This window comes from Schistocerca americana, chromosome X, assembly GCF_021461395.2.
Source record: "Schistocerca americana isolate TAMUIC-IGC-003095 chromosome X, iqSchAmer2.1, whole genome shotgun sequence".
Lineage (NCBI taxonomy): Eukaryota > Metazoa > Arthropoda > Insecta > Orthoptera > Acrididae > Schistocerca > Schistocerca americana.
The window spans coordinates 867,695,056-867,716,917 of NC_060130.1; the positions used below are offsets into that span (position 1 = coordinate 867,695,056).

General features: G+C 44.2%; 1 protein-coding gene across 1 annotated transcript in view; it reads left to right on the top strand.

Annotated features, from left to right (window-relative positions):
* Positions 1–1,166: 1,166 nt before the first annotated feature.
* The window catches only part of LOC124555451 (coiled-coil domain-containing protein 77-like), a 197,905-nt gene continuing 177,209 nt past the window's right edge, over positions 1,167–21,862 (top strand). Inside the window, exon 1 of the mRNA XM_047129370.1 lies at positions 1,167–1,207. The gene's annotated coding sequence lies outside the window, so the exon portion shown is untranslated. The remainder of the gene's footprint in view (positions 1,208–21,862) is intronic.

Here is a 21,862-nt window from a genome sequence, read left to right on the forward strand (position 1 = left end):
TTTCTGGGTCATCTTTAGCTAAAATCTACAATACTGCATTAACTGCCAGCACGAATTTGTTTAGTTCACACCATCTCGAAAACTGTATCAATACAAATTCCGACCCTTTCTGTCCTCCGAAGGATACGCGTGCAGGAAATCGTATCTTTTTTTTTTTCTTTATTGTATTTCGATTCCCCTTGAAGGGGGCGGGCTGGCAGCAGCTTATTACGCTGCTCTGCAGCCTACAGAGTCCGGCCAGAGAGGAGTTTGAGGAGTCGGAGGCGATTGTGGGCTTTTGATTGGATGGAGCGGAGATGAGGGATCCAAGTGAGGTACCAGTCAAAGGTGAGGCCAAGGTAGGTGAGGGTGGGGATGAGGCGGACAGGACGGGCGCAGACGGTAAGGGAGAAATCCAGGAGCTGGAAGGAGCAAGTGGTACGACCTACGATGATTGCCTGGGTCTTGGAAGGATTGATTTTCAGGAGCCACTGGTTACACCATGCAGCAAAAAGGTCATGGTGATTCTGGAGAAGGCGTTGGGACCGTTGGAGGGTAGGAGCGAGGGCGAGGAATGCGGTGTCATCTGCATATTGCAAGAGGTGTACTGGAGGGGGGGATATCGTATTGTGTGAAAGCGCGACTTAAATGGTTGTGCGATCGATGTGTAACGCTTTTTGACAGATGTTAACAATTTTTTGAATGCCTTCGTCATGCTTTCAGTTGTCATCCTCTTTATTTCATGTACGAATGCACAGTTTCGGCCTTAGGCCATTTTCAATTGTTTTGTGGATGATTATTTTGTACTATATTATGCCATGTATGTCCTTGCTCCTATAAGTGCGTGGAATGGTCAAAAAACAAATTAGAAAGGTTTTTTGCTATTTTAGGAGCACGTTACTTTCGAGTATTTCGAAAGTCACGTGCTCCTAAAATAGCAAAAAAAAAACTTTATAATTTATTTTATGACCATTACATGCAGTCACGCCAAAACTGTACAATCGTATATGAAATCAAGAGAATGGCAGCTGAAGACATCACGAAATCATTCAAAAAATTCATCACAACTGCAGACACTATCGCATTGAGAACTTAGTTAACATAACAATTTTGGTTTGTCTGTTGTAGAGTCTTTGGTAACAGCTTTCCCCCGTGTATGTTTGAATATGTGCGGAACTTTTGAAAGTTGTTTTAATACATTTTACCTCTCTGGATTACAGTTTGAATGGTAAGATTGTATGACATGCAGTAAAGTTCATTTTTGATGTAGAGTCCCTGTTACCGTATGTTACTTTGGTTTGCTAATGTTGGCTTGTATTTTTTTGGTCGAGTATGCAAATAATGACAGCTGTTCTACAAATGCGGTGTTTTGAAATCTATTCTTCTCCCTCACTAATTATGCACATCTGATTCATTTAAACAGACTGTGACCATATTGTAATCATGGACTTAATCAATCTTGGCCTGGTGTGCGAACTTTTCAGGAATTTGGAGATGCGAAAATACTGTGTGAAATGAAAATACTTCAGATCTGTTGCAGTAAAACAAAAATTATGTTGAAATAACTGTACGCTCTGCAATTGTGCCTTCTCTTACTCGGAAACCCGCAATCAATAAAAATTAAATTCAAATAACTATTGTTTTGTCTTTGTTTAAGTTTCACCGGAATTACAGATGAAATTTTGTACGTGGACGCTTGCAGCTGATTTTCACCATATTCTGGTCGCGAATCCAGTGTTATACAGAAATGTATAGTAGAACCGTATTTGTGTTATGTGCCAGATATTATATTTCTCCACACAAACTATTAGAATTTCAGTATAGTATCATCGTGCACCGCCCCCAAACCCATCTTGGACGTTTCTGGGAGGTGACACACAGAACGTTTTAAAAAGTTTTGATATGGCGCTGTACCAGTATTTCACATTAGAAGAAAAACTGGGCTTGTGTCTGCTGTGTGAATGAAGCTGATAAAGTCACACATACAGCTATGGCTCCAAATCAGGATTTTCGAATTATTGTCAATGATGGTACCTCAGAAACTGTGTAGACACGTTTCAGTTTTCAGAAACCTGTGAATTCTTCTATCAGGTGTTGAATTGCAGTGGCCCGAGAATTAAGAATTGTAATTGAAATCAAATGTCACAATATGACATTATGTAGCGTAAATCTCAGCTGTTTTACTAATTACTTTACAAAGTAATTTGTAGCCAAGAAGATTTTATTCCCTGAACTGTGACCATGACAAGCTTCTTTTATGGCTGAATTTGGTACACATAATGCAAACCTTGGCAAAGTCCATCAGCCAGAGCATAAAGGAAACTTCAGACTGTCATCAGATGATGTACTGAAATTATCATAATCATCCTCTGGGTCAAGCTCAGTTCCAGATAGCTCACTACTTAAGGTGGTAGTTTGTTCTATCAATTACAGATTGATGGAGCTGTATAATTGATCCGATAGCCTAATAGGTGTTACTAACCATTTATTCCATAGTGACGGGTGTGACATTTGGAAGATTTTAATGACTCGTATATTTTCCTCTAGTAATTTTTTAAAGTTTGGTTAATGTATTACCTATTACCTGATAATGCTTACACTCTTCATTTAGTCAGTTATTTTCTCTTTAGAATTTACGAATAAAGACAAGAAAAGAGTTAATTTTTGTGATGGGTATGACCTTGTTCCTGTTTTTTTTTTCCAGAAAATTGTGAAACTATTAACCAAACTGCAGGAATTTATATTTTTTAAAGTTGGATAAGAAATCAGTACAACAGAAAATACACACAGTTTTTAAAAATGTAGATATTTTTAATTTATGAAACATATTGTATTGCTGTGACAGGTATGACTTTTAACTGTGATGGGTGTGACTCCATCCAACTATGTGAACTTATTGTTGAGAAACAAGCTTTTAACAATGAGACTTGTAACTGATACTACCTTAGTTCTTCCATCAGAAACATGTCATCAAAAATGGTGTGCATCAGGCATTATGTTTATTGCTTACGGAAGTGATAATACATTTTTTATACCATTGTTTTGGAATAACTATTTGAATTGAGTCTGGCCCTTGTTGTTCACTGGAACTGGAGGAGAAACTTATGTATGGATAACAACAGATATATTTTCTGTTGAAATGTCTGTTTTTTCTTTCTCTGGCCAAATCCAGAAACTACCACTGCAATGAATGTAATTCAGTTGTACTTTACGTCTTTCTGCATTGCAATAATACCAGTTATCTTGGCATAATAGATAATTTTCCTGTTTGTTTGAACTTTGCTGCATTTTGGGTTTTCCATTTCCAGAGCGACTTGTATGAAATCATGCAGCGTAATGTTCTGGATGGAGATATTTCCCTTGGGATATGCTAGTAACATATCTTGAGTTTCAGGTACAGATTTATCAAGCACTCTAATAGATTCCAATGCAGACTTAACCATTCTTCCCACTAAAAGGTGATTTCCATCCGGCACTTCAAAAATGATACTTTTACTGAACAGTGGGTTTTGGTCAACTGTCCTCCCACCTGTCTTCCAACACTGATATGTGTATTGCTGTTTTCTCTATTGAGACATACAGTAATTGAATCTCACATTCACATTATGAAACAATTGTGGAAGTCAAGTAAAGAATTGATTATGGATTTCCTTGCCTGTACTTGGAAAAATGCCTTACACTTTTATATTGCCACCTATACTATCCACTGTCCCTTTGTGTTGGGATGTGGCAGAAAAATTCCACTCTCCTGCCACACCAAGATCCGCCGCACTCATGAAACGCAGATTCAGTAGTGTATATCTGTTTTTGAACTGTGCAGGTCGTCCATAAGAAAAAACAAGTACTTTTTCCAACTGAGGAAACTCTGTTTTCAGTTTAGAAATAACAGCTTTCAGAAAAACCCAAAAATACGCCTTATCCTGGGAGAATTTATCACTTATAACTAAAATTGGCCGCTTTGTACTTTAAGCCAACCATAGCTAGTGAGGACTGTTGATTGTAAATGACTCCAATGTGTGCTAGATATCTGGTCCTCATAAAGAGCTTCTTAATTCTCAACAAAGTCAATTTGCAGCAAACATTAATTTTCCTCTGACACATTTTTTATTCTCAAAATATTCAGACTGGACACTTTTAACATAGCAGTGTATTTTCATATATGCAAGGTTACTTTCTGTTTCGTTTATGGTATATAATACAGAGCCATCAGGCTCTACAAGCCTAGGAAATCCTTCCACCTCATCCCATTGGTTCAGAGTCAAAATGCGGTCCGTCATGTAATAAATTCTCAACAGAAGTCCCTTCCCCTCGAGGAACAACTCCACCTCCTCAGCCAGAGAAGAAATCCTCCTCTCTGGTTCCTGATAAGGACAGGGCTCCCTCTTGGAATACATCTCCTCGGAGTTCCCAAGATAGGAAGCCTGCTACCTTGGGTTGGACTTGGGAGCCATGCTCCAAGGTCCCCAAAGTCAATCGCACTCTGTCCAATCCAAACATCTCTGCCACCTATTCCCTTACTGATAACACCTCCCCACTCCCTCTGAGGAAGAAGAAGGAGAAAAAGAAGCACCACCACCAGTCCCAGGACAGGACTTCCATGGAATCCCGGAGCACTTCGCCCCTTCTTCTCACTCCACATCAGCCCCAGTTATTAAGGATGTCACCCCGTCCTCGTGGGTGAGACCACTGACCTGGTGACATGACATCCCTTCGGTTTCTTTATGTCTACCTGAATTGCAATGGATATTACTATCACCTCCCAGAAACACAACTTAATTCCTCTTATTCTGCATTCTGTCTTGTTCTTTCAGAAACAGTTATGTGATGACTACTCTCAAATGTTTCATGGTTATTGGACAATCTGTCAGAACTGTGCCGGCCCTGAGATAGCATCTGGAGGGATCTGCACTTTGGTTCGCACCAACGTCATTAGTCGTTGGATCCCCCTTCGTACGAACTGGAAGCAGTAGTGGTACGAGTGCGAACGACCCCAGCAATCACTATTTGCAGTGTCTACCTTCCTCCAGGTAGGCCACTTCCTTATGTTGAATGACCTACCTTAATACAGAAACTCCTGCCCCCATATCTCCTCCTTGGGGACTTCAATGCAAACCACCCCCTGTGGGTGAGTGCCACGTTGACGGGTAGGGGTCTTCTAATTGACCAACTTATTACAGCCTTTGATTTGTGTCTCCTCAATGATGGTTCCCTTACCCACTTCAGTGTTACACATGGCACCTTTTCTGCTATCAGTCTCATTCCATGCTCTCATGGCTTCACTACATTGCTCATCCCGTGATGATCTTTGTGACAGTGATCACTTTCTGGTGATTCTGTTGTTCCCCTGCTGCCGACAGGCAGCCAGGCCCCCACGTTGGGCATTACGCAGAGCCAGTTGGCCATTATGTAAAGGGTGTACATAACTTCTGGGAGCACTTTCAATTATTTATTGCACAAGAACCAAACATTGTACAGATATCATACATACACTCCTGGAAATTGAAATAAGAACACCGTGAATTCATTGTCCCAGGAAGGGGAAATTTTATTGACACATTCCTGGGGTCAGATACATCACATGATCACACTGACAGAACCACAGGCACATAGACACAGGCAACAGAGCATGCACAATGTCGGCACTAGTACAGTGTATATCCACCTTTCGCAGCAATGCAGGCTGCTATTCTCCCATGGAGACGATCGTAGAGATGCTGGATGTAGTCCTGTGGAACGGCTTGCCATGCCATTTCCACCTGGCGCCTCAGTTGGACCAGCATTCGTGCTGGACGTGCAGACCGCGTGAGACGACGCTTCATCCAGTCCCAAACATGCTCAATGGGGGACAGATCCGGAGATCTTGCTGGCCAGGGTAGTTGACTTACACCTTCTAGAGCACGTTGGGTGGCACGGGATACATGCGGACGTGCATTGTCCTGTTGGAACAGCAAGTTCCCTTGCCGGTCTAGGAATGGTAGAACGATGGGTTCGATGACGGTTTGGATGTACCGTGCACTATTCAGTGTCCCCTCGACGATCACCAGTGGTGTACGGCCAGTGTAGGAGATCACTTCCCACACCATGATGCCGGGTGTTGCCCCTGTGTGCCTCGGTCGTATGCAGTCCTGATTGTGGCGCTCACCTGCACAGCGCCAAACACGCATATGACCATCATTGGCACCAAGGCAGAAGCGACTCTCATCGCTGAAGACGACACGTCTCCATTCGTCCCTCCATTCACGCCTGTCGCGACACCACTGGAGGCGGGCTGCACGATGTTGGGGCGTGAGCGGAAGACGGCCTAACGGTGTGCGGGACCGTAGCCCAGCTTCATGGAGACGGTTGCGAATGGTCCTCGCCGATACCCCAGGAGCAACAGTGTCCCTAATTTGCTGGGAAGTGGCGGTGCGGTCCCCTACGGCACTGCGTAGGATCCTATGGTCTTGGCGTGCATCCGTGCGTCGCTGCGGTCCGGTCCCAGGTCGACGGGCACGTGCACCTTCCGCCGACCACTGGCGACAACATCGATGTACTGTGGAGACCTCACGCCCCACGTGTTGAGCAATTCGGCGGTACGTCCACCCGGCCTCCCGCATGCCCACTATACGCCCTCGCTCAAAGTCCGTCAACTGCACATACGGTTCACGTCCACGCTGTCGCGGCATGCTACCAGTGTTAAAGACTGCGATGGAGCTCCGTATGCCACGGCAAACCGGCTGACACTGACGGCGGCGGTGCACAAATGCTGCGCAGCTAGCGCCATTCGACGGCCAACACCGCGGTTCCTGGTGTGTCCGCTGTGCCGTGCGTGTGATCATTGCTTGTACAGCCCTCTCGCAGTTTCCGGAGCAAGTATGGTGGGTCTGACACACCGGTGTCAATGTGTTCTTTTTTCCATTTCCAGGAGTGTATGTCATTTTGGAGAGAAATCCTGGAAGGGTTTTTTTTTTTTCCCATGTATACCGCCACAGCTTAGTTTCATAATTTGTCTATAGTCAGCACTGCTAGCAAACGTGGCGAGTTCAGGAGCAGAGCAAGCTGTCTGTGTGTTGGAGTTCAACAAACACAAGTATGCTACAGCTGTTCAATAGATGTTTAGAACCAAGTACAGTAAGAAGCCACCAACAAGGAAGGCCATTTACAACTGTCACAACAAATTTGTTACGACGGGTTGCTATGGTTGTAGGTTCGAATCCTGCCTCGGGCATGGATGTGTGTGGTGTCCTTAGGTTAGTTAGGTTTAAGTAGTTCTAAGGTCTAGGGGACTGATGACCTCAGGTGTTAAGTCCCATAGTGCTCAGAGCCATTTGAACGATGGGTCGCTTGTGCCCGGCAAAGAGAAGGGGACATCCCAGTGTGAGTGAAGTTAATGTGGAGTGCTTACAAGAGACATTCATAAGGAGTCCAAAGAACACGGTGCACCGTGCATCCTGTGAACTCGAAATGGCTCCAATGACAGTGTGGAAAGTCCTGTGGCAGAAGCTGTCTATGAAACCATTCAAATTGGAGCTAGTTCAGAAGCTCAATGACAACGACATAGACAAGCGTTTTGAGTTTTGTTCACAGTTGCAACAATTGAATGAGAATGGGGATGGCATTGTTGATCACTTAATTTTTAGTGATGAAACTACTTTTCACACTAATAGGAAAGTGAACAGGCATAATTGTAGAGTCCACACTAATGCATTGAATTTGAGCATGAGTCCCATAAGGTAAATGTTTTTTGTGCCTTGCCATGTTGAAAACTGTATGGGCCATTCTTCTTTGCCTAGAGCACTGTTATTGTATATTCCTACTTGAACATGTTGCAGCAATGGCTGATGCCTCAAATGCAATCACTCTCTCCGTTCATCTTTCAGCAGGACGGGGCTCCACCCCATTTTCATCGTGAAGTTCGTGGGTATCTGAACACGGAGCTGCTGCATCGATGGATCAGCCGTGCTACAGAAGGGGACAGCTGTTTCATTGAATGGCCTCCCCCATCACCAGATCTCACACTGTGTGACTTTTTTCTGTGGGGACATATTAAAGATCTGGTGTATGTACCGCCTCTACCACATGATGTAGCAGAGCTCCAGGAGATAATATAGGAAGAGACTGCCACAGTCAACGATGCCATGTTGGGACGGGTATGGCAAGAATTCGATTACCGTATTGACGTCTGCCTGGTCACTCATGGTTCGCATATTGAATGTTTGTAAAAAAAAAAAAAAAAAAAAAAAAAAAAAAAAAAAAAAAAAAATATTCAGAGTTTCTCTTCAAAATGCAAAATGTATGACATCTGTACAATGTGTAGTTCTTGTGCAATAAATAATTGAAATTGTTCCCAGACTTTATCTACACCCTGTATGTCTGCTGTGCACTTCAACACGTCTCTCTCAGGTTGCATTGCTGCGGTCGTGCGAGACACCTCTGACACTATTCTTTATGCCGCTGGCTATCCCCTGGTTGCCCTTGTCGACTGGTGACGTGGTTGGTGAAGGACATAGCACTCTCTATCCATGACCACTGACAGGTGCTGCAGCGATTTAAATGATGCCCTTCACAGACCAGCCTTATCACTTTTCTGTGCCTCCGTGCTAAAGCTCACTACCTTATTAAGTAGAGTAAAAAGGAATGCTGGGAGCACTGTGTTTCCTCCCTGGGAATGTATGCATCTTCATTGCATGTTTGATCCAAGTTCCATAGCCATCTGGGCCGCCAGCAAAAATCAACTGTCCTATAGGGTGCTCTGTGTACTGATCCATTGGCCCTTGCAGAATATCTTGCGACACACTTTGTGACATCATCAGCATCCTCATGCTATCCTGCTACCTTACACTGGCAGAAACAGTGAGTTGAATAAACTCCTCTCTGTTTCAATCCCCAACAAGCTGAAGCCTGTAGTGAACTCTTCACTCTATGAGAATTCTTGCAGGCTCTTAACTCTTCACATGACACAGACCCAGGACCAGACTCCATCCACAACCAGATCATCCAACACTTGGAAGTTATCCAGGGCCAACATCTACTCGGGGTCTTCAACAGTATTTGGCTCATGGGTGACTTCTCCTCACAATGGTGAGGTAGCACCATCCTTAAGCCCGGGAAGAACACAACACCTCTCTACAGCTCCCGCCCGAAGAAGAAGAGGAAGAAAACTGGAAATCATGGGAAAGGGCCCATGCAGAGGCCTGTCAGACGGTGCCTTGGAGCTGGCATTCCATGGATGCTTCTGAGATGGGCTGTACCAGATGCAAAAATCCTTGACATACATGCTCATGGTTCTAAAATGATAGAAGGCTGGATGGATTTTTATGTTACCTACTGGCATGGTACACCATTTACTGTGTGGATAATGTTCACAATAGAGCTGCTAACCATTAACAGGACCCTCCATTTTGTTACTCAGGCCTCACACCACAGTGTTTTAATATGTACTGACTCAATGAGCAGCCTTCAGGCTATAGACTGATGCCACCCTCTGGTCTCTGCTATCCCTAACCTCCTCTCTACCCTTGGCTGTGCCACCTGCTTAGTTGTCTTTCTCTGGGTCCCAAATCATGTAGGTATCCTAGGGAATGAACTGGCTAACTGCTTGGCTAGAGAGGCAGATATTTACCCCCATTCCCCTTCATGATTCCAGGTGCAGATATGCGGATACATATCAGATCTCACTTTTGCTCAAAAGTGGAATGACATCTGGTGTGCTGCTACTGCTATCAGTAGTAAACTCCACACAATCAAGGAGACTACTGCAGTTTGGCACTCTTCTGTCCACTCCTCTCTGAAGGAGTCTGCTGTCTTATGCTGTCTATGTATTCATCCTACTGAGCTCACCCATAATTTTCTTGTGCATAACGAGTGCCCCCCCCCCAATAATGTGGTTGAGGAGCCAGGCTGATGGTATCCCATATATTGGGGGAATGTCCCTTCTTTTTTGGCCTTTTGTACTAAGTATAGCCTTCCAGATTCCTTAAGTTTAATATTAACAGATGATTCACAGGTAGTTGAACTGGTCCTCAGTTTCCTTCGTGAAATTGGTTTTTATTTTCAGATATGTGGTTTTGCTTTACTCTTGGAACAGGGACAGGGTGGTTATGGTTAGGGCCTCTCTTCATGTTTTCTGCGGCTTGGATGTATAAGCAACTCCCGTACAAAGACTGTTCTTTTATCCCTCTGTTTTTCCAGCTTGTAGATTTGGCCTACCCATTTATGCCTTCTACTGCGTGTTTTTATCTTCCTCACTTTATAGTTTGACCCCTCTCACTGGATCCACCCATTTTTAGCAGACACCTCTATGTTACGCATGTAATTTTTGAATCACGAGATTGATGACCTCGCTGTTTAGTCCCATAAATCCCCTCAATCAATCAGTCAACCTATCTGCAGTGACTATGATCATCCTCTCCATGTGGAGAGTCCTTGCACCCCACCACCCATGTGCGTGAACTGTTCCAGCCAACATTCTGCTCACTTGCTGGATTCCCCGCAGGGGGCCCATCACTCTTCGGCAGTTCGTGCTTGGCTACCACAGTGCCCCAGCCTTTGCAGCACTGTTTCCCTTCCATGCTGCATGTCTATTCCTTTTCCCCTCCCTTGGGGAACATGTCTGGGGTATTATTGGGAATGTTCTGCATTCTGTTGCTGACCTGTGAAGAGCCTCAACTTTCTTTTTGCCTCCTTTTTCTTTTCTTTGTTTCCATTCTCCTCTTTCCTCCTCTTCGGCGTTTGAGGATCCTCTTTTTTTCTTCTTCTTCTTCTTCTTCTTCTTCTTCTTCTTCTTCCTCCCTGTGTGCTCCTGAAGGCCGGCCCGTGCATTTGAGGCATAAAAGGTAACTGGTTAACGCATAATTCCCAGCCCCGGGTCGACAGGTGGGGTTCGTACATACCCCCTGGTACAGGCCAGACCAAGGGAGGGGTGATTGCCTGAGCTGTAACCTTCCCAGATTGCCCATTGGTCCCTCCGTCAGGTGTTCGGGAGGTGTGACCTGAGGTGTGAACAATCACATAAGGCAGGTGCACCCCCTTGTGTAGGGGTCCCCAGTTGGAAGGAGCACACCATCAGAGATGCTGGTAATCATGGGGGATTTCCTCACGATGAGTCACTCATCCTCTGCATCAATGTCGACTTGAACGTAATGAGGCTACTGATTCGAAGACTCTTCCCGATGCACCGCGGTTCCTTATGGTATCACGTACTGCAGTCAGTCAGTCCTTTGCCACGGTCAGTCTGTTTATTATTCAGAAAGGTGTTGATGCAATTGCTGACCCTGTGAAATCCTGCTCTCGTTTATGGAATGGCACCTTGCTTTTGGAGACGGATTCTGATGCTCAAGCTCAACAACTACTTGCTGCCTCGCTTCTCTACGCCTACCCTGTTCATGTCGAGGCACACGGAACTTTGCATTATTCCCGTGGCGTAATTTACACCAGGCTGCTTGATGATCTAACCGAGGCTGAAATATAGTCTTACCTCTCTGATTAGGGTGTCATAGCCTTCATCATGTAATGAAAAATATAGTTGCCCACTCGCACTCTTTCCCTCACCTTTGATAGGGTGGTGCTGTCATCCAAGATTAAAGCAGGCTACGAAATCATCACAGTCCGGCCATACATTCCGAATCTGATCTCCCTTTTACCAGCGTCATCTGTTTAATCACACTAGAATGTCTTGTCGACACCCAGCCAAATGCGTAATCTGTGGCAGGGACGCACACGAGGGCGAATGTCGACCTCCTCCTTCCCGTTGTATCAACTCCAATAGTTGCCACCCTGCCTCCTCTCACGATTGTCCCGTGTATCTAGATGAGCGGGCTGTTCAAGAGATTCGAGTAAAGGAAAAAGTGCTTTACCCAGTAGCTCGCAAGTTACTGGCTAGTCACAAACCCTGTGTTCTCCCGTGTGCCACTTATAGTTCAGTTCTTGTTACCCCTTGCTCCATGAAGGACACGGCTACACAGACATGCGACCTCAGATTTGGCTCTGTTATATAGATAAAGGAAAAGAATATTCAAGAATTAAAAAGTCTTGACCGTCTGTCGTACTCTGAGGCCCGACAGAAATTTGACAGTCTCCACCCGGTGATTTTAATGATTACTTTTGCTTATTTTGCATACTTCCCCCCCCCCCCCCCTCCTCCTTTCTCCTTACGTCCATCCTGTCCCACTGTGCAAGGTGGCACAGTGATTAGCACACTGGACTTGCATTCGGGAGGACGACAGTTCAATCGCTTCAGGCAAATGGCAGGATGGTTCCTTTAATAGGGCATGGTCGACTTGCTTCCCTAATCTGATGAGATTGATGACCTATCAGTTTGGTCTCCTCCCCCAAATCAACCCCAACCCCTCCATCATGTCTCCCTTCCCTTTCCTCTTCCCTGGCAATTCCCATTCCCTCCATTTATGGACCCACTCCTACTCGGCAGGAGAAGGAACCCTCTTCTCTAGCACTCACCAGAGATGCAGCACACTCTACTAGTCCCCTCCCTGATGTCTCCAGGACAAGAAGCCTGTTACTTGAATTCAAATGTGGGAGCCACACGCTGTGGCCTCAAGGCCACTCATTCTCCTTTGGATCCTGATATTGCTGCGATTTGCTTTCTTCCTGATCACACCTCCTCTCATCCTCCATAGGGGAAGAAGTAGATGATGTGTAAGTCTTGAGACAAGTCTCCCCCTTCCGTGCCCCCCTCTCAACATCCCAGGGGTTTTCACCCCCTCCCTCTCAATCAGGGTCCAATCTTACATTCATGGATGTCACTCCAACCTTACTGGTGATGGATACTAACTTGGTACAATGATCGATTCTCCCCCATTTGATGTCCATCCAGCCTCTTGTACTATTCTCCTCCAATGGAACTATAGTGGTTAGTATCGTCGCACTCCAGAATTGCAGTCTGTTCTTACTCTCTACTCTGTAGCTTGTGTTGTATTTGCAGGGATCTCATTTTGAGGATACTCATTCACTGACTCTTCCTGGTTTCCCAGGCTCTACCAGGACTGGGTTGTCCCTTTGTGGGCCTCTGGTGGTGTTCGTACATTTACCTGCAAGTGCATTGTTAGTTTGTGGTTTCCTCTTCGTACTGCAGTGGAAGCGGTGGCCATTGAGATTCGTTTAGATTCCGTGGTAACAATATGCAATCTTCATCTGCCTCCAGACCTGCTTCCTAGGCTCCTTGCTCATCTTGCCTTTCTTCGACAGCTCCCTCCCCTCTTCCTTCTCCTAGGGGATCTTAATTCCCATAACCCTCTGTAGCATGGTTCTGTGACCACTGATTGGGACAGGATTGTTGAAGATCTGCTGGCAGGGCTAGCTCTCTGCCTACCAATGTTGGAGCCCCATACACTTTAGTGTGGCACACAGTGCTTTGTTGGCCATTGAGCTTTACATCTGTAGCCCTGGATTGCTCCCCTCCAATGGGATGTTGATGATGATTTGTGTGACAGTGATAATTTTCTGATTGTCTTATCTTTTCTGCAGCATCACGTACTTGGTCACCCTCCCAGGGGCCCTGTTCTGTATCTTTTGGCCACTCTGCTGATCGGATCAGTAGGAGAGCACACCAAGTGGCCTTGTTTTCGAAGGAGAGTCCCCACATTATTCTGTAAGCATTTCAAAGGTGATGCCTCATGGTTCTAGTGAACCGAGATGCTGTTGTCAGTTCACAAAGTACCAACCAGTCAAAAGCAAGTGGCCATAGATCAGTGCATGCACACTGCAGCACACACAGGGCCATGAACCTGAAGCGGCTAGCAGCCAACACAGGCACGCTATTCTTCACAGTGCTAAAAAATGTGTTTAAGAGTATGTAGTACTTCTCAAATTTCACTGACCATGTGTTTCCATGCATGCATAATAACTATGGGGTATTTGACTGTGTCCTGGAAATTGTCATAAATGCCATATCATGTCATTTTATTCTCATTCACATTGACATCTTGTTTTGAATTTTATATTTCAGAATATGGGTTAGGAATGGCGTATTACCCCGTTGTAGAAATACATCTATAAAAACACCCAATAAATTGTTTAAGAGAGTCTCAAAGAGTAGAAAGATGCATAGAATGTGGTTGGAACTCGCTCCTACAGATTTAAACGATGGCACAGCCTACTTCCCTATATGATATATCGATGATATGGGTCTTAAAAACAAAATTTAGAAACATAGCTTTTTGACAGCATGCGGTGAGTGCAGCTATTGAAGTTCATCTTAGTTTATAACATGCATTTGGTGAATCAAAATGTTTCATATATGGTGGTATAGTACATGAACCATGGACCTTGCCGTTGGTGGGGAGGCTTGCGTGCCTCAGCGATACAGATAGCCGTACCGTAGGTGCAACCACAACGGAGGGGTATCTGTTGAGAGGCCAGACAAACGTGTGGTTCCTGAAGAGGGGCAGCAGCCTTTTCAGTAGTTGCAAGGGCAACAGTCTGGATGATTGACTGATTTGGCCTTGTAACAATAACCAAAACGGCCTTGCTGTGCTGGTACTGCGAACGGCTGAGAGCAAGGGGAAACTACGGCCATAATTTTTCCTGAGGGCATGCAGCTTTACTGTATGATTAAATGATGATGGCGTCCTCTTGGGTAAAATATTCCGGAGGTAAAATAGTCCCCCATTTGGATCTCCGGGCGGGGACTACTCAAGAGGATGTCGTTATCAGGAGAAAGAAAACTGGCGTTCTACGGATCGGAGCGTGGAATGTCAGATCCCTTAATCGGGCAGGTAGGTTAGAAAATTTAAAAAGGGAAATGGATAGGTTAAAGTTAGATATAGTGGGAATTAGTGAAGTTCGGTGGCAGGAGGAACAAGACTTCTGGTCAGGTGACTACAGGGTTATAAACGCAAAGTCAAATAGGGGTAATGCAGGAGTAGGTTTAATAATGAATAGGAAAATAGGAATGCGGGTAAGCTACTACAAACAGCATAGTGAACGCATTATTGTGGCCAAGATAGATACGAAGCCCACGCCTACTACAGTAGTATAAGTTTATATGCCAACTAGCTCTGCAGATGACGAAGAAATTGAAGAAATGTATGATGAAATAAAAGAAATTATTCAGATAGTGAAGGGAGACAAAAATTTAATAGTCATGGGTGACTGGAATTCGAGTGTAGGAAAAGGGAGAGAAGGAAACATAGTAGGTGAATATGAATATGGATTGGGGCTAAGAAATGAAAGAGGAAGCCGCCTGGTAGAATTTCGCACAGAGAACAACTTAATCATAGCTAACACTTGGTTTAAGAATCATGATAGAAGGTTGTATACATGGAAGAACCCTGGAGATACTAAAAGGTATCAGATAGATTATATAATGGTAAGACAGAGATTTAAGAACCAGGTTTTAAATTGTAGGACATTTCCAGGGGCAGATGTTGACTCTGACCACAATCTGTTGGTTATGAACTGTAGATTAAAACTGAAGAAACTGCAAAAAGGTGGGAATTTAAGGAGATGGGACCTGGATAAACTGAAAGAACCAGAGGTTGTACAGAGTTTCAGGGAGAGCATAAGGGAACAATTGACAGGAACGGGGGAAAGAAATACAATAGAAGAAGAATGGGTAGCTTTGAGGGATGAAATAGTGAAGGCAGCAGAGGATCAAGTAGGTAAAAAGACGAGGGCTAGTAGAAATTCTTGGGTAACAGAAGAAATATTGAATTTAATTGATGAAAGGAGAAAATATAAAAATGCAGTAAATGAAGCAGGCAAAAAGGAATACAAACGTCTCAAAAACGAGATCGATAGGAAGTGCAAAATGGCTAAGCAGGGATGGCTAGAGGACAAATGTAAGGATGTAGAGGCTTATTTCACTAGGGGTAAGATAGATACTGCCTACAGGAAAATTAAAGAGACCTTTGGAGATAAGAGAACCACTTGTATGAACATCAAGAGTTCAGATGGAAACCCAGTTCTAAGCAAAGAAGGGAAAGCAGAAAGGTGGAAGGAGTATATAGAGCGTCTATACAAGGGCGATGTACTTGAGGACAATATTATGGAAATGAAAGAGGATGTAGATGAAGGTGAAATGGGAGATACGATACTGCGTGAAGAGTTTGACAGAGCACTGAAAGACCTGAGTCAAAACAAGGCCCCGGGAGTAGACAACATTCCATTAGAACTACTGACAGTCTTGGGAGAGCCAGTCCTGACAAAACTCTACCATCTGATGAACGAGATGTATGAGACAGGCGAAATTCTCTCAGACTTCAAGAAGAATATAATAATTCCAATCCCAAAGAAAGCAGGTATTGACAGGTGTGAAAATTACCGAACAATCAGTTTAATAAGCCACAGCTGCAAAATACTAACACGAATTCTTTACAGACGAATGGAAAAACTAGTAGAAGCCGACCTTGCGGAAGATCAGTTTGGATTCCGTAGAAATACTGGAACACGTGAGGCAATACTGACCTTACAACTTATCTTAGAAGAAAGATTAAGGAAAGGCAAACCTACGTTTCTAGCATTTGTAGACTTAGAGAAAGCTTTTGACAATGTTGATTGGAATACTCTCTTTCAAATTCTAAAGGTGGCAGGGGTAAAATACAGGGAGCGAAAAGCTATTTACAATTTGTACAGAAACCAGATGGCAGTTATAAGAGTCGAGGGACATGAAAGGGAAGCAGTGGTTGGGAAGGGAGTAAGACAGGGTTGTAGCCTCTCCCCGATGTTATTCAATCTGTATATTGAGCAAGCAGTAAAGGAAACAAAAGAAAAATTCGGAGTAGGTATTAAAATCCATGGAGAAGAAATAAAAAGTTTGAGGTTCGCCGATGACATTGTAATTCTGTCAGAGACAGCAAAGGACTTGGAAGAGCAGTTGAACGGAATGGACAGTGTCTTGAAGGGAGGATATAAGATGAACATCAACAAAAGCAAAACGAGGATAATGGAATGTAGTCGAATTAAGTCGGGTGATGTTGAGGGTATTAGATTAGGAAATGAGACACTTAAAATAGTAAAGGAGTTTTGCTGTTTGGGGAGCAAAATAACTGATGATGGTCGAAGTAGAGAGGATATAAAATGTAGACTGGCAATGGCAAGGAAAGCGTTTCTGAAGAAGAGAAATTTGTTAACTTCGAGTATAGATTTAAGTGTCAGGAAGTCATTTCTGAAAGTATTTGTATGGAGTGTAGCCATGTATGGAAGTGAAACATGGACGGTAAATAGTTTGGACAAGAAGAGAATAGAAGCTTTCGAAATGTGGTGCTACAGAAGAATGCTGAAGATTAGATGGGTAGATCACATAACTAATGAGGAAGTATTGAATAGGATTGGGGAGAAGAGAAGCTTGTGGCACAACTTGACCAGTAGAAGGGATTGGTTGGTAGTACATGTTCTGAGGCATCAAGGGATCACCAATTTAGTATTGGAGGGCAGTGTGGAGGGTAAAAATCGTAGGGGGAGACCAAGAGATGAATACACTAAGCAGATTCAGAAGGATGTAGGTTGCAGTAGGTACTGGGAGATGAAGAAGCTTGCACAGGATAGAGTAGCATGGAGAGCTGCATCAAACCAGTCTCGGGACTGAAGACCACAGCAACAACAGTAGTCTAAAAATATTATGACGGAGATCTTTTATGTCTGTCAACAGTTAAGGATCGATCGCAGATAAATACTTTGTGACAAGCAAGAGTATAAAGACGATTGCTGCTAGTTTCATTTGCAGTAATTTAAGTTGGGTTCTTAGATTCCTGTCTAAGCACATACTCTGAAATGGCTGCGTATTTGGGAAAAAATGGTGAATTATTTGTGATAAGAAAAAAATTGAAATCTCTCTGTCAATTGTTCCACACGCAGCTATGTCATCTGTAGCAATTTCATCGTTCATTTTTTAAACATACGGAAGCCATGAAATCAAAGATACCCATTACTGAGAAAGCATGTTCTTATGTGTAAATAGTAACAAATATGGTAGAAAAGACTTGGCTTTCACTAATAACAAAGTGTCAGAATGTGTTACAAACATGAATAGGGGAAAAAAAATGTATACCCAGCAGGGTGTTAACCTACAACATTTAGCAGTACAATTTCTTGCCTTAACCACTTGTTCATGACAAGTTGCATGCAGCAAGCACTTTATTTCAGGTAATTCTAATGAAAAGGGACGCAGGTTGAGTTTGTTGCCAAACAGTGTATGCGTAAGCTGTAAATGCATGAAATTTTGGAAGGTTTGCACTAACATGCTTCACAAAATTCCTTCCCATTGATACTTAAAAGTTGTAAATGCATTTCGATAGTTAATAACTAAACCATTTGCAGGAAAAAGTACACAAAATCACTAGTAATTTCAGCTAACACTCATGTATATATGTAAGCAGAATTGACATCTAAAAATTTAAAGATTTTTAAACTCTTAATTACAAAAAAATAACAGGCATTACGTGAGAATATTGACTGAAAATGCTGTTTTTTATGTTTTAATCATTCATAGTAACAACAATACAAATCATATTTCTGACAAAGGAAAACGGTCTACTATGAACTCACTTTCAACTAAGATGCGTCCTGGTGGCTCTTCAGTAGAAAGTAATCACTAAATCTGAAATTAAAACCACTCAATGTTTCTAAAATAACAAATTATAGCTGTAAACAAATCACACCAAACCGAATAGGTGGCCACATCAAAACCTAACCACCTCTTGGTACAGTTGTCGGAAAATCGGTAGGCAGACTGATCAATAACAAGTCTCAGAAGCTTACAGAATAGCAACTTTGGCTAACAAACTGAAAATGATATCACTACTGAGGCTAACCTACCGCACCGATCAGTATGAACAATACAGAATAGGACCCCAGGTGGGTCTTTACTGATGTGGATTGGTATGCCTTTTCCTCGGCTGCCATTCCAACCACCCCATTGCGAAGGCATTGATAAGTATGTATGGAGTTTGACCAATGCCATTCTTTTGGCAGCTGCTCCAGTGATTACTTCCTCCTCAGGTTCTCCCTGATGGAAGACTGTCCCTTGGTGGACCCTTGAAATTTCTGCAGCTCTTAGCAGGTATGGGCAAAGATCGGGTGCATTTTTGGCTGCAATCCTGCTACAGGTGTCCCAGGAATTTCCTTGACTGGTGTTATCCTCACCAGCCTGGACTTGGTCGCTGAGCATTTTGCTCGAAATTTCGCAAAGGCCTCAGTGTCGATACATTGTCCGCCTGTGTTCCATCTTCTCAAGCACCATGTAGATCAATTCCTTTTGTCTTTCATTCCCCATTGCCAGGAGCCTTATAACACCCCATTTAGCGAGTGGAAATTCCCCAGCACCCTTACTTTCTGCCCTGACACAGCTCTTGCACTGGGCTGGATGCACACCCAAATGCTTCAACCGTTATTAGCAGCTAGCCAACGTCATATGCTTGTCCATTTTAACCTTATACCATATGGTGCCACACATCCATGCCACCTTACATGAGTGGGCCCTCTGTGGCCAACTCCCAATGTTTATCTGGAAATTTCTTTCCTGTTGCACTTTTCAGGTACAGGTTGGTGCCTCCCATAGCACCTCCCACCTGTAGGATACTGGGGTTCCACAGGTTTCTGCTTTGAGTGCCTCTAATTTTACAGTGGCTACCAATAGTCTGGTGGCATGGCCTGTGTTGTCCCCCTCTTTGTATGCCAATAATTTCTACATTTATTTATTTTTTGTTCATGATGGGCATTGCTGAATGCAGACTGCAGGGAGCAATACACAGAGCACAATCTTGGGCTCTCTCTCATGGCTTCCATTCTTTGGCTGCCAAGACCTGCATTATGCATTTCTGTCATTGCTGTACAATCCATTCCCATCTGCATCTCTATCTTGATGGTCAGTCCCTAAATGCAGTTTACTCTCATAATTTTTTTGGGACTGATGTTTGATGCCCAGTTGATATGACTTCCACATCTTCTTCAACTAATGCGGACATGTTGATGGCACCTCAATGCTGTTCGATGCCTCAGCAACACCAGCTGGAGCGCGGTCTGCTCTACTCTGATACAGCTCTACACAGCATTTGTCCAGTCCTGTATAGATTATAGGAGTCTCACATATGGGTCAGCATCACTTCGACATTATGAATGTTGAACATGATACACCATTGTGAGGTATGAGTGGCAGTTGGTGCCTTTCAGACTAGCCCTGTGATCAGCAGTCTCCTAACAGAGACAGGGGTTCCACCATTGTGCATCAACAGTAATTGATTGCTTATGCATTATGTATCTGTTGCTCTCAGGGGTGTCCAAACTACCGTCTCCTCTTTCCAGACACAGAGATCCATCTCCCACAACAATGGCCCAGGTCTGGGGTTACAATCACGAGACACATCTGGTTCCTTTTCTCAGAACTCCAGCTTCCCCCTCTACCGCCTCTTCTCTGAGCCTGCTCAAGTACATCTTCATGGTGCATCCCTCGTCCAAGGCCCTGTCTTGACCTATCACAACGTCTGAAAGACTCGGCTAATCCTGAGGCCCTCCATTGCCGATTCTTCTTCACACTTGATGCATTTTAAGGGTCAGAAGTATTCTACATTGGTGGCTCTGTGGTTGCCAGTCATGCTCACTTTGCTTATGTTCGTGTGGCTCCTTGCTGGATGGCTGTGGTGTTTCCATGGCAGAGTTGGTAGCCATCTCTCATGCTCTTGAGCACATCCTTTCTGCACTTTTGAGACCTTCCACCCTTGCCATCACTTTGTCCTGACTATCGATGATTCTCTTTTCCTCTTGAACAATGTAGATACTCGGTGGTCTTTGTCTGGACTCAAGGTTGCACTGGGATCCTGAGAAATGAACTTGCTGAGAGGTTGACCAAATTAGCTACCAGCAAGCTGCCTCTGGAGATCAGTATTCTGGAATCGAACCTTTGATCAGCATTATGCCGTCAAGTTCTAAGGATATGGAATACAGAATGGCGTACTCTGACTTTGCCGAACAAACTGTGGGTGAAGGAGGAGACAACGTATTTGAGGTGGTCCTCCATCCGGGCCTCTAACAAAGACTCATTCATCCTTCACCGGCTCCCCACTGGCCATACTTGGCTGACTCATGGTCATCTCCTCCGTTGTAAGGATCTACATCTCTGTTATTGTGGTGCCCATTTGATGATGATCCACATTTTGCTGGATGGTACTTACCTAGCTGCCCTGCGGTGGACTCTTTATCTTTCAGACTCGCTACACCTGGTGTTAGTAAATGATGCATCAGTAGCTGACTTGGTTTTATGGTTTATCCATGAAAGGGGTTTTTACCACTCTCTGTAATTGAGGGTGCCTCAGTCTTGTTGGCCCATTGAGGGGTTGGCAGGACACCCTTTTGCCTCCTTGGCCCCAAACAGCCAGCAGCTGTCTGATCTCAGTAGTCTGCTGCAGCCCTCACTCTACCTGCTCTTTTGCTCATTTTCTCCTTCCTGTGTGTTCCATTTTATTTGGTGTTCTTCCTCTGTTTTCCTCTACTTCTCTCACCCTGTCCTTGTCACTAGTGTTTTATGGGTGGGGTGCCTCTGGTAAGTGGTGGTGGTGGTGGTGGTGGTGGTGGTGGTGGTGGTGGTGGTGGTGGTGGGGGGGGGGGGGGGAAGGGGAGGGGGTAATATCCCCCATCGCACTTTCTGCCTTTGGGGGCCTCTGGCTGCTCCCTGTGCAGGAAACCTCACCCGCCTTTCTTTCTTTCTCCCCTTTTCTTCTTCCTTGTTCCTTTCTCTAGGCTTTGTTGACCTTTGGTAGATCTCGAGGTTTTCTTTCCTTGGGTTTCATGCAGTAGACCCTTTAATCATTAAAGCAACCAACTAGCTCTTCATCAGTTTTATCTGATGGAAATCCCACGCCATGCAGCAGTAGTCCAGAAGAGCATAGTATATGCAGTCTCGGTAGTTAACCTGTTGCATTGTTCTGCCAATAAACCACAATCTTTGGTTAGCTAT